Genomic DNA, 13,149 nt, shown 5'->3' with positions numbered 1-13,149 from the left:
AGATCCTTCTCATCTTGAGCTTCAGCCTTCTTCTTTGACAAATCAAGCAAAAAGTCTTTGTAGAGAGGATATGGATCATACTATTCCAAGGCAGGTCCTCTCTCTTCTTCTTGGTAAGCAATGGTGATCTCTTGTATGGCCAACACTTCCTCAACCACAGCTTCTTCCTTTAAAACCCTCTTTTCTTCTTGTTGCTTAGCCATCATCTCCTTTCTCTCAATGATTTCCCTAAGCTCCTTAATCTTTTGTGCTTTGAAACGTCCTGGGAATGGAAGAGGTGGCTTGTAAGCAGGAGGAGTGTACTTAGCAGGCTTGACAGCTTCTGAGTCTGCAACTCGATCGACCACTCGAGCATGCACTCGATCGAGTGGTTGTTCGAGTACTTGGTCGAGTGCAATAACGGACTCCAGTTGCTTTGCACAAACGTCACTTGGGGCTTCAGTAACTAATGAATTCCCCCAAACTTGGACTTCACTGTCCTCAGTGACTTCCTCATCAGAGATATGAATGGCTTTTGCAGTGAACTCCCTTGGATTTTGAACAGCTTTCCCAGAGAGTTGGTTGGGTTTAGGAGCTGAAGTAGAGGCAATGTTACTCTCCATATACTTCATTCTGGAGTTGAGACCTTCAAACTTCATGTTCAGATCATTGTACAGTGATGTGAGCCTTTGATTCAACTCAGCAAACTGCTTGGCTTCCTCAATCTTGCCTTGTGTTTGCCCAATCAACAACTGTTGCATCATTGCTCTTAAGTCTTGTTCCTGGCCCTGGTTAGTCTGAAACCCTGGTGGGGGACACAATTGGGGCTGGAACACTTGGTGTTGTTGCTTGGGGATGTAGTTTTGTTGCTGTTGAGGTTGTTGAGGTGGATAGACCTGGTCTTGAGGGTTGGCCACATTGGTGCTCCTATAAGAGAGATTGTTGTTCTTGAAACCTCCTTGGTTGTAGCCTTTGAATCCTCCTTGGTTTTGCATGTAGCACAACTCAGCAAATTCAGGCTCCCCCTCTTGAACTGGAGCTTCCTCTTCACCAATGAAGTGAATGGACTTGGATTGGCTGAGGAGGATCTTGTCAAGCTTCTCATTGACCATCTTCAAATCCTTCTTATACTTGTCCTCTTGATCAGTTGAGGAGCTCCTTATGGTCCTATCATAGTCCTCATTATAATTGCCATCAGATTGAGCAAGATTCTCAACTAATTCCCATCCTTCTTCCACATTTTTGTTGAGGAAATTGCCATTAGAGGCTGTGTCAAGAAGCATTCTTATCTTGGGAAGCACTCCTCTATACAAGGTGCTTAGAAGTGACTCATTGCTGAAGCCATGGTGAGGACACTGAGTTTGGAATCCTTTAAACCTCTCCCAAGCTTCACAAAAGCTCTCATTATTCCTTTGAGCAAACCCAGAAATCTCATTCCTCAGCCTAGCAGTCCTTGCATTGGAGAAGAACTTGGCCAGAAAAGCTTTCTTGCATGCATCCCATGTGGTGATAGCTCCAGTAGGTAGAGTCTTCTCCCAAAGGTGAGCTTTGTCTCCAAGAGAAAATGGGAAGAGCCTTAATTTGAATCCATCTTCACTCACTCCATTGATCTTTGTGAGGCCACATATTCTGTCAAACTCATCAAGGTGATCTAGTGGATCCTCCATTTCCATGAAACTTGTTTGCTTGTATCATTGAGATCAATCCACTCTTGATCTCAAAGTTATTGTTTGCTACTGAAGGTGGCACAATTCCAGCCCTTTGGTTGTGGGTGTTGGGTGCATCTCCTGCACCAATGTGCCTTGGTCTTTGCTCATGGATAGCTTGTTGCTCCATGATGTCTTGACCTTGTTGTTGTTGAACTACTCTTCCTTGCTTATGTCTCAAACCCTTTTGTAGCCTGTGGATGTTGTCAATAGGCTGTTGAAGACTATCTTTGCCTTTTGACCTTGTGTGCATCAACAAACTCTACTACAGACTCGAACAGGTACACGGTCGAGCGCAGGCTCGAGTGGGTGGTCGAGTCGACTGGGAAGTAATGGCTAATTGTATCCGGCTTCTGGCTCGATCAAGTGCTCGACCACAGCTCGGTCGAGTGGTGGTCGAGTAGGTGGTCGAGTTGGTACCTGAAACACAAAACAGCCAAGCAAAGGAAGATTCCAGTTCAGTAACTTCACAAGTGTTTAAAACGAACTTAATCTTAGACTAATAATGATCCTAAATGTCACAAAACACACTCAAATGGGCAACGGCGCCAAATTGAAACTGACTTTCTTTGTGGTGTATGAATGAATGATATATGGAATGATGATGTATGAAATGAATAGAAGTCAGGGTGTTTCAATTCCCCTTATGCAGTTGCAGTATAAGAGGTGTCAATCCTATCTGAGTGATTGTGAACAATTAAGATGTGCATATGAGTCTAAGTCAAGTCAATTGTAAAGATTGTTTGTCACTAACAATCCTAAAATGAGATATGAAATGCAGAAAGTAAAAACAACTAGAACAAGATACTAAATACAAACAGAACAGACAAATTAAAGCTATAATGAAATTAGAACAGAGATAGAAACTATGCTAATGAACTAATGCAAGACAAGTAATGAACATGAAACTACGTGAATGCAATGAAAATGAAACAGGAATGAAACAAGACAATCACAAATCAAAAACACAAGTTCTGGGGATGAACTCGAGCAGCACTCGACCGAGTGTAGGTCGAGTACGTGGTCGAGCTAGACTTAAACGTGAAAACAGAGCAACACAAGAAAAACAGAGCAATGCTAAAACTAATCAAACAACAAGCAAGCAATGATATTTAGACTAAGATTTCAATAAACAAAGAAGGCCTTGAGGAGGGATTCATGGACTGAGCTAATCATTGTGGTTATCTAACTTGGTCAACAAATCTCAAGCAAACATTGAGCTGATCTCTAGACATACTATTCTAAGACATGTTTAATCCATTCTCATGGCAAGAAACAATCAAACCTATGCATTTCTAGACTTGTTCTCACAAAGAAAAGAATCTACACAAGCAGGCATTAAGCAATACATCTCAAACCAAACAAGACTTCTAATCTCTTAGCAAGCCTAATGGTAAGCTCTAGATCTAGCCTTATCTATGCTCCTTAGACATTGGTGTGATGCTAAGATGCTTGAAATCAAACCCTACCTTCTCAGATATAGGATCAGCATTAAGATCATCTAGCCTAGAAGAGATCTACAACAATCAAGCTTGACCAAATCAAACAAACCACAAGATCAACCCAGCCTAACCCATCCTCAAGGTCCTAAGCAAACTACTCACAAGAACACATGGTGAAATATGTCAAAAACCCAGAAAATATTGAAACTTGCATCATTAGAAAGATGAAACAGAGATCTACAATGTTGATGAAGAAATAAAACTCGAAATCTTAATATTTTGAAAGTTATGAAACAAAACAAAATACAAGGATCTAGTCTTTCTTTCTTAAACAAGTACAAAATCTAAAATAAAAGAAAGTGCAAAAGGAATAAAATCTAAAAAAGGTAAAAACTAGGTTTTAGACTCTCTAAAAAGCTGGACTCTTTGGTGGCTGCAGGTACAAGGGCTTTTTATAGGAGATGAGGTGGAAGCCCTAAAAATACAAAAAGTCAAAGCAGTCAACGGCTCGGTCAACTCGACCAGTGCTCGGTCGAGTGGCTGGTCGAGCTGGCTTTTCTCGTGCATTCTCCACTCGGTCGAGTCCTTCTCAGCACACGGTCGAGTGGTGGTCGAGTGGTGCGGTCGAGTTGGACTCCGGACCTTGATTCTACAGCCTTAACCCTCTTGTTTTCTCCTCAGGATTGCTTCACTTCTCCTCAGCATTGCTTCCATGCTCCTTAAGCTCCAAAATCACCTGTTTATGCATGAAAAGATGCAAATGCAATGCAACTATACTCTAATGCATGATTAGTCCTAAAGCTACACAATAATGGCCTAAATGGATAGCAAAAGATGCAAAAGTTGTGAATAAACTAAGGGAAAACAAGGTAAAATATATGAACATCAATGAGTATTTAATAAACACTCAGTAAGGCAATCCTGCCATCTACTGGGCTATACACACAAACAATAGAGTCATCTCTAACCATCAAACAACAATCAACGAACAGCAAATGACAAACCAGGACTCTGCATCGACCGACACCAACATGTATCGACCGACACCACATGGGGATGCATCGACCGACACAAAGGTTGCATCGACCGATGCAAGTCACACTTGCATCGACCGACACTCGCACTTCATCGACCGACGCATGCTCGGCATAACACGAAAACCCTAAAGTTTTACGCGCCGTCGTCGCACTTGCATCGAACGACGCAAGATATGCATCGACCGATGCAATGCCGAGCATCGTGTTTTCCCCGAAGCTTCTCGCTGGATCTTCGTTCCTGTAACCACAAGACTCGATCCCAAGCCACAAGAAAGCTTCCTAACGTCCCAATTATCAATCTAACAAGTCTAACAACAAACAACAAGCAGATTAAAGAGTTCTCTAGCTTAGATAAGCCATGGTCCTGCACTTACCTTTGCCAAGACGATTCTGAACCTTAAACATGCAAGACAACTCTTCTAGGAAGTTCCTACAACAATCCCAGCTACATATCTCCACAAGAACAGCTTGAAATCTCCCAAAAACCTCAAGAACGCTCAAGAACTCTTTCTCTCTTCTCTTTTCTCTCAAAAACGGCTAAAGTCGTCTAATGAGACAAAAGGAACGACTTAAGGGTTGCCTTTCCCTTTTGCCCAAAACGCAGCGTTTAACTTAAGTCAAAACGCACGAAATTGAGTCAGCATTGACTGATGCTCCACCTGCATCGATCGATGCACATCCTAAACCGGGATTCCGGTTCGCGGATGTTACAATCTCACTTGAGGATTTACTCTGATCTCAATTGAACTGCGCACACAATTCAAAAGAGATGAAACTCTCAAACTCAAAAATCAGAAATTAGAAGAAGAAGGAGGAGGAGACGTAGAAGTAGAAAAGAGAAGAAGTTCTTTTCCATAATGAAATTGAAGGCTGGAATCTTATTTTTTTAGGCACAAAATCTAACCTCCTTAGGAGGTCCTCCTATTAGAGATTTTAGCCATCTCTGATCTCTCTGCCCGTTATAACCTACAGAGAGCAAAACCGTCGATTTTGACTTGGTCTTTTAAGAAGAAAGACTTTTGTCAAAACACAATTTACGACAACACCAAACTTGGTAATAAATATCATTTGAATAAAGCCCAATTTGAGAAACATACCTAACACTTGCTTCACTTCGACAGTGGAGACGTCGGTGGATTTGCTGAAGCTGTGGCGGCGTAAGGGGTTTTGAGATTGGAACCCTCGAGGTTTTTAAGTCTATAGCCCTGAATCAATTACTCTTTTGAGTAGAAGTCCAAGGATGGTTTAATTGATTCTTAACACCTTCGAAACTCCCTTCTTTATTTTCGATGAGAAGGCAATTTTTGAGCTTTGAACAGTTAAAGGAAGCTTCTCCAGCTTGAAAAGTTTAGACATCATCGCTTCAAAGAAGCATTTGAGAGATAAATAGAGAGTTAGATGAGTACAAGACATCACTGATGGTGAATCAATTATCACATATAAATTTTAAGCACACTTGGGGATTTTGTTGCTAAAAACCAAGAGAAATGGATAAGTACAAGATGCCCATAAGGCCCAAGATAGTGGAGGCTCTGATTTGTGCAAGGGAATAGCTTCTGGAGAATGATGCATCTTCTTCTACAACAGCGCAAATGTCAAGTGTTTTCATAAATTATTCGACGCATAAGTGAAAATTAGATCTATTATCTCTTAATGTTGTTGTTTTCTAAAAGTTTATATGTTGTGTTTTGTGGTTAGTCTCAAACCAACCCTGTGAATTGCAATTAGGAATTGGCCTTTTTAAATATCTAATGCACATTCTAAGATGCTCCTTCCTAAATGAAGTCTACGTAACGTCAACATTTAATTGCCTTGATGAAATTGAAACCTATCTTTTAATTCCAAAATTGAAATTCTTCATTCTAAATTTTCTTACAAAATATATGAGTAACTTAAACTTTAAACAAGGAGAGTTTTTGAATAAATGTATCTACAATCTTTTTTTGAAAACTACCTAATATTTTTTTTTTTCTTTTTTTCAAATGTTAATATCAAATCACAAAAATTTAAATACAGATTTTTTTAAAGAGTAAATATGCATTTTAATTTAATAGCAAGGATATATAGAACTATCTTTTTACCAAAAAAAAAGAGTTAGTTTAGAGAAAAAGAGAAAAAAACATACGGTAGTTTTCATAAAATATATTATAGATATCAAGTCTATGTTTAATACAAATTTGATGAAATTAATGTATAAATATAAAATTATAAATTAAGTTAAATGGAATTGATCTGCTGGGATATAAAATGAAATATAAATAATTCTATAATTGGGATGCGTTAATTCTATTTTGATAGCAGATTGATCATAGTAATCGAAATTTTATGTAGTCAATGTTTACATAATAAAATGTTTAACTCGGTAAAACACATTTAATGGTTTTGAAAGTGATAATAATAAACAAAAATATACAGCAACAAAAATAATAACAAAAAAACTGAAAACAACAATATTAGCAATGATCTTTGTCATAAATTATATTAATAATGATTTTTGATTACAAACAAAATACAAAAATTAATCTTTCAGAAAACACAAAACAAAATACTTTTAAAATAAATAAAATAAATAAAATAAATAAAATGAAAACTAGCGCGAATACCAAACCTAGTAGTCATGATACTTATACAACTTTCATTTGTGAAAAGTGAAAACGAAGTCCTGAGATTTATGGTCCGAAAAGAATCACATGTGCCTGAAAAATACTCGTAATTCTTTTAAAGAGTGTATTTTAGTAGTTAGAAGAAAAATATCAATAATATGAAAAATTACGATAACATGACAGTTAACATTTGATAATCTACTGATTGAATGAATAGTTTTGATTTCAAAAGTCTCACCGGTTCAACTCCGGTATGTCTAAACACTACATCTGGACACCACTTCGCATGTAATGGATCATTCTCAAATAATTGTATTAGGTCATCTGTAACATATATTGGAACCGTTGTTTGATATGCGTTGTAATTCTAAATTGAACGCAAAATCTAATATTAAGGGGAAAATTGCAATAGATTAGAGCTGTACGTCAACCCTACCGTGGCATTTAATATAACCAAGTTCCATTCATGTCATACTATTTTCTCCTATATTCTATTGGTCATCAGACATTATTTCTGCCACCTAATTTCAATTCAACTTACGTTCTCTCTAGTTAAAGACTTAAATGTATAAATATATTTTGATTACATAATTTAAAAAGTAAAGTTGGTACAATGACAGAGGACCCAGGAATGATCCGTTAGAAATCCTTTCATCGGTTTGCTTTTGTCAATACAAAAAAGGAAAAAGAAGAAAGAAAGCTGTTCTTGTTGGTTTGGTTTTTCTTCATCGCAGTTGCCATCTTACTTTTATACATTCTTACATTGTATTTAGCTGCTTTTTTTGTGTGTTCCTTATTATTTTCTGTCTTAACCCACTTACTTATATTTTATATACATTCTTAACAATGATTGATCCTAGTTTGCAGTATCCTAATGAAGAATTTCTTATACTTATTTATTTAGGGGGGGGGGGGGGGGGGCTGATAATAACATTATTATTAGTCGTTTTTCTCTTTAGATGTTAAGATCATTGTATCTGACTTTTTTTTTTTTTTTTTTTTTTTTTTTTTTTTTTTTTTTTTTGTCAACTGGAATTATATTGATATGAACTTATGAAGATACTAACGATATGAACTTATGAAGATACTAACGACCTATTTACAATACACAGACATTAAAGTCCTTAACGATCTGCACCCATCACTTGGCCAAAAATCAAACCTCTACTCCTAAGTCTCACCATACTCCAGTGAAGACATATACAAAAGAATGGCTACTCTACTCAAGCCATAAATACCAAAAACTAAGATTCAACCAGAGGACAGTACTCTCTTTTCTTCCGCAAACAAGTGATGTAGCCACTTGTGATCATTTGCCACATACGACTGAAACCTACACTCCTGAGTAACACTTTGCGCTATCATAAGAGTCCCTCTGTTTCAAAATGAGTTTTCCAAAAAGAATTACTGTTTTTAAAAGACCCCATAACTCTGCCAACCTCCCACAATGCAGGTTTAGTAACCACCTGTACCAAAACTTGATCCTGCAATCCAAAAATCACATTTTCAATCATGTGACTTCTCATACTCTCAATAGCCCACATGAGCCCTTTGAACTGAGATTTATGCTTGTCCTGAACATTAGCCATAGCTATGCTGCTATGCAACACAACATTGCCATCCTGGTCTCTTAGAGCAAGGCCAATGGGAAGTTTTAATTTTGGGGGTCTTATGTACTATTTGAATATTTTTATGAATTAATTTTGTACTGTTTTGAAAATAAGAACCTTTGATCTCTTAATTAAAATTTTCTCCTCCAATGGTAGGATATAGTATTGGGTCTCTTAATTTTGAAATTATTGTTTTTTGAAATTTAAAAATTTGAAATAGAATGGAAGTAGTATAAATGTTTAAACATTTAAGATTTTATAAACATGGAAAATATTGCATTTAATTAATTATTAAACATACAAAAAGAACTTGTAAAAATATGTGGTAGAAGCACAAAAATACAAAAGAACTTGTAAAAATATGTGGTCAAAACACTAATCATCCAATAACACCAGCTTTCTAAATCCAAAGCAACACATAAATTTTTTTGATTACCGATCATATTGAAGTTGAGCTCGGTGACAACAGCAAGAGCACAACCTCCAATAATGGGTAAGATAGAGAGGTAAACAGGTAGAGGGAATGCCTCGCCTAAGAAGAGGCTTGAGACGAGAACACTAAAGGCTGGTTCACTACTTTTGATGATGTGTGTGAAGGACATTGCAACTTTTGACATACTCATTGCTGCGGGTACATGTCCAATCGTATGCGCCAAAGCTACCTGAACAATCAAACTACCATCATCACACAGTTACATCAGTACTACTAACACACCTAATCTATAACAAAAATGATGAATCAGAGGATTACTGCACAAATTCAGGTTCCAAAATTCAAACTCAAAGAACTAATCAGACTAAGCCCTTTCGAAACACCAAAAGCAAGACAATTTATCAAGCAACACCGGTAATGAAAGTTAGAACCTTTACCGGGAACAGAGTTTCCAGAAATCTAGATCAGTTTTAGGAGCTTCAGCGAGTCCAATGACCCAAGAGACGAGCATCATCAAAGAACCACAAGCAAGAAAAAGTAAATACCATAAGCCTTTAATAAAAATGTAAAGAAATCATGCTTCCACCTTGATAGACAATCAACAAACAAAGAATGACATTATCCAAGAATGTTATGGTCTATCACAATGTAGCATTTTCAACTTACCTGGTGATATTCAACGACTCTAGTTCTTGATCACTTTCAGCTACTAGCCCCATACTCTTTGTCTGTTAGGCTCTGCATCAATTAGCGCACATCCAAAACATATCTTTCACTTAATACAAACAGAGAACATCAAAGAGAATGGGGTAAACATGTGTGTAAGACACTGCCATAATCACATCAATCCATTAGGAATAAAACTCCTAGGATATATATAAAGATACCTTGCAGCGACTTAGGTTCAAATCAATAATATGTCTGCAATTTTTCACTAGATGTTTAATGCCAGCATCGGTCACCCTGTCAAACATTATATCTAGAATTAGGCTTGTCTGATGTTGTAAAATCAAGAAGTGTGAAACCGTTAGTCAGACAGAATACTACCTCACATTCCAGTAGATAGAGAAAACTTTTAGCTTCGGACATATGCTAGTTATATCTTCGATTCCACTGTCCGAAATCTTTTGGCACCCATTGAGATTGAAGAATTCTAAACTTAAGAGAGCATCCGGGCAGTGACAACCTTAAACAGCTAGAAGTGATATCTTCTTGTAGGCTTTGTCTGTGAAGTTGCAAGAAAATGCATTATCAGTTCCAGAACTTAGAACAGCTAGCTTATCAATATAGCTAGAAACAAATAAACATGTGCTGATTTTATACCCTGAAAGAGCCCTAATTTGAGAGAGGATTAAATTAAAGAACCCTAATTTGACAGAGGATCAAAAATCACATATCCCTAATTTGAGATAAAAAATCATACAACCCTAAATTACCTAATCGCGAAATCTCCTCTGCCGATTATATCTCCTCCATACCCATCAGCTTCGACCCCAACCTCCACTGATTCCATATCCATCGAGTGCATTTTCTTCCTTTGTCGATTCGGAAATTCTATCGCGAGAGAAAGAGAGAAAAAGAACTCCTTCGATCGGGCATAAATTTTTTTTCCTTTTCTATTTTTTTCTTCATCGACTATAACTGTGACACGTAGCGTCTCTTAAACCAATTTTGAGTATACTATTTAGGAGGCTCTCTTATCTTTTTTTCTTTTAACTGATTTTTTTCTTCTTCTACAAAACCGTTAAAACCCCTCTTAAAACCTCCCGATGGAGAAGGTCTTAGAACCCAAGCACAACCAACCCGCCTATTTCTAGTAGAACTTTTCTTATTTTATCTACCTACACATATTGAGCAATGAGCATACATTTTTCTTTTAGTTCAATTTTAGTAGGACGAAGTTATGTTATTGTGTAACAGTTGGAGACGTTACAAATATGGATTTTAAAGTTCACAATTATGGGCAAATTTGCAAATAGCCAGCTGAAACCATTCTTTTGTTTTTTTTGGAAAATTGGCATATGACAATTATACATTCTCCTAAATTTTCAGAAAACATATATTTTGGAAAGGACAAAAACATAACCAAACACAATTCTTCTCCAAAAATGGCATGTTTCCATCTTAACATCTAAGCTATAACGATCAAATTTCCAAGTTGACCGAACCTCCTTGAAGCTCAAGGATCTTTCTTTAATCCAGACTTCTTGCCCTCCTAACCACCTCGACACCTGAACTCCTCATGGGTCTTCACTTCTGAAATGTTAGACCCCCCATACCACTGCTGACATATGTGAGAGCTGGATCCCACACTCAATACCCATAGTGGTCGAGTCGGATCTCAAGAACAAACCATGGAGAAAATGTGTGTATTATTCAGCTTCTGTCTTGAGAAAGATGTCCCCCTCTTAGGGTTACAATGTTACATATTCTAGTTAAACGCATCTGTTTTGATATTGGCATTTAAACCGTGACATCCAAATCTCTTAGTTGACCGAATCTCCTTTGAAGACCGAGAATCTCTTTTCAGCTCTTGACTTCTCACCTTTCCCTCCACCTCGGGGTCCCGAGCTCCTTCAGTCTTCCGAAATGAATGGTTCCAAATTGAGCTCCTTGCCATTGGAGTCTTCACCTTTTTGCGACATGTGTTATAAGTGTCTCCTCTAGTCTATGTGTCAACTCTTGACTTTTGACCCGGACCGAGAGGGGTCTTGGGCCCAGCAACACATGTCATAAAGGAAGATCCTAAGTTAATGCTGTGACCATTGACTTAGAACCCGAGAGCGGAGGGAATTTTAGTCCCAACAATATATTAAATTAACTAATAAAGATAAATTATAATAAATTTTTGTATTAGTATATTTTTAAATTTTATACGCTTATATAGTTATATGCTTGAAAACTAATTTAGTAGAGTGTAATAGTTGTTTGACAACAAGTTTTAGTATACAATTGTCCTTCAAAAATAGTATCTCACTATAATTGGATTCGTGCTAGAGCACGAATTAACATTTATTTTATTTATTTTGTAATTTTTATTTAAAGTGTTATATATATATGATTGTTTATATTTTTTTAGTTTTTTTTCTTTTTTTCAAACATTATGCCATAAAATCATATGTTGAATATAACTTATAAAAATAACATCTATTTTGTAAGATCTATTCTAGTAGATCTAGATTTTGACCCGCGGTACACTGTAGTTTAAGTTATTTGATAAAAATATTAATTTATGTTTGTTAATTTTATTTGATTTGTTTAGTTTTTAAAATTATATATTGTATTTTGATTGTTAATTATATGACTTAACCTACACTATACCGCATATTAATTATTTTGTTACAGTATTAATTAACCGATTTAATTAGATACGTCTATTAGGTGTACAAAAAAAAAACAAGATACGTCTATTAATCTAATATTCATATTGTTAACAAAATAATGAGATGATATTTTATCTATGTAGCACCGAATTAATGACATTTTAAGTTTCTATTAATATCTACTCAAACATGTCTAGCCATATAACCCGTTGTGTGATATTTTAATTTGTTGTACACCGCAAAAAAAAACTTCATAAAAATCTAAATATATTTTTAATATTTAAAATATTTTAATAAAGTTTCTTTTTTTAAGAAATTGAAATACTTATAATATTTGAACTTCTTATAAAGTTTAAATATTATTAATATCTTAAAAAGTTATAAAATTTAAATTTTTAAATAATTGAAATATTAATAATCTTTAAAATTTTTAAAAAGTTCACAAAATAATGCGATGATATTTTACCCGTATAGCACCGAATTAATGACATTTTAATTTTCTATTAATATCAAATCAAACATGTCCTGCCATATAACCCGTAATGTGATATTTTAATTCGTATATATTATTAAAATTTAAAATGTTTGAATAAATTTTATTATTTTAGAAATTGAAATACTTATAATATTTGAACTTCTTATAAAGTTTAAATATTATTCATATCTTAAACATTTTATAAAAAGATAAATGTCTTAATAGTTGAAATATTAATAATCTTTAAAATTTTAAAAAAGTTATACATTTGAATTTCTAAAGTTATTAAAAGTTGAAATTCTTTAAAAGAAAGAACCATAATAAAATGTTTAATTTTTTTTAATTTCAATGCCTGATAAATCAAGGTTTCTGCTCATTCGTATTCGGAATCATTTTGGTCTCTTTTTTTATTAATATGACTTTGAATATTTGCCTAGTTTTCTTAGGTGATGTAGGGCATTTTGTATATTTTTTTTATTCATCAGTTGAGCAATATATGTCCGTTTAAAAAAATTTAAATTACATCATATGCAGAAAAATC

The 13,149-nt window shown here is 35.4% G+C and overlaps 1 long non-coding RNA gene and 1 other non-coding gene across 2 annotated transcripts; one reads left to right on the top strand and one right to left on the bottom strand.

Annotated features, from left to right (window-relative positions):
* Positions 1-1,317: 1,317 nt before the first annotated feature.
* Positions 1,318-1,424, top strand: LOC147941178 (small nucleolar RNA R71). The gene has a single exon (XR_015563061.1). It is a non-coding gene; the product is annotated as a small nucleolar RNA R71 (small nucleolar RNA).
* A 7,207-nt stretch (positions 1,425-8,631) lies between these two features.
* Positions 8,632-10,465, bottom strand: LOC109125428 (uncharacterized). The gene is made up of 6 exons (XR_015562894.1): positions 10,247-10,465; positions 9,858-10,035; positions 9,698-9,773; positions 9,477-9,548; positions 9,248-9,287; positions 8,632-9,039 (listed from the first exon to the last, which is right to left on the bottom strand). It is a non-coding gene; the product is annotated as an uncharacterized LOC109125428 (long non-coding RNA).
* Positions 10,466-13,149: the final 2,684 nt, after the last annotated feature.

This window comes from Camelina sativa, chromosome 7 (genome assembly GCF_030686135.1).
Source record: "Camelina sativa cultivar CO46 ecotype springtype chromosome 7, ASM3068613v1".
Lineage (NCBI taxonomy): Eukaryota > Viridiplantae > Streptophyta > Magnoliopsida > Brassicales > Brassicaceae > Camelina > Camelina sativa.
Note: the sequence above shows the minus strand (reverse complement) of the source record. Positions and strands in the feature narration are given on the sequence as shown.